Source organism: Nannochloropsis gaditana (genome assembly GCF_000240725.1).
Source record: "Nannochloropsis gaditana CCMP526 unplaced genomic scaffold scaffold206, whole genome shotgun sequence".
Taxonomy (NCBI): domain Eukaryota; class Eustigmatophyceae; order Eustigmatales; family Monodopsidaceae; genus Microchloropsis; species Microchloropsis gaditana.
Window position 1 is genome coordinate 17,909 of NW_005803747.1, and position 387 is coordinate 18,295.

Consider the following 387-nt stretch of genomic DNA (forward strand, 5'->3'; position numbering starts at 1 on the left):
AGCATTGACAGCTCCCTTGGCATGGATTGACAGGTACGAGGTGAGCGACGATGGTGTCTTCGCCTACGACTTTATGCTGCAAGCCCCCTCCCGGTCCGCCCGTGCCAAGAGTCCGAAAAGCCAAGGTGAGAGCTCAGTGTCTTTCCTCTTCCTTTCCTGGTGCCTCTGGGGGCGATATGAGCCGGGCTAGAATGAAAAGCTTTCCAAGGTTCTCCCTGGCCCCTTCCACCTTCACTCGTCGTCTCTCCCTCCTTATGCCCCTTGTTGTACCTTCACTCGTCGTCTCTCCCTCCACATGCCCCTCGTTGTACCCTCACTCGTCTTCTCCCGCTCCTTATGCCCGCACCCTCGGGAACCTTTGCCTTGCCTGCCTCTCTTTCCTCGGGC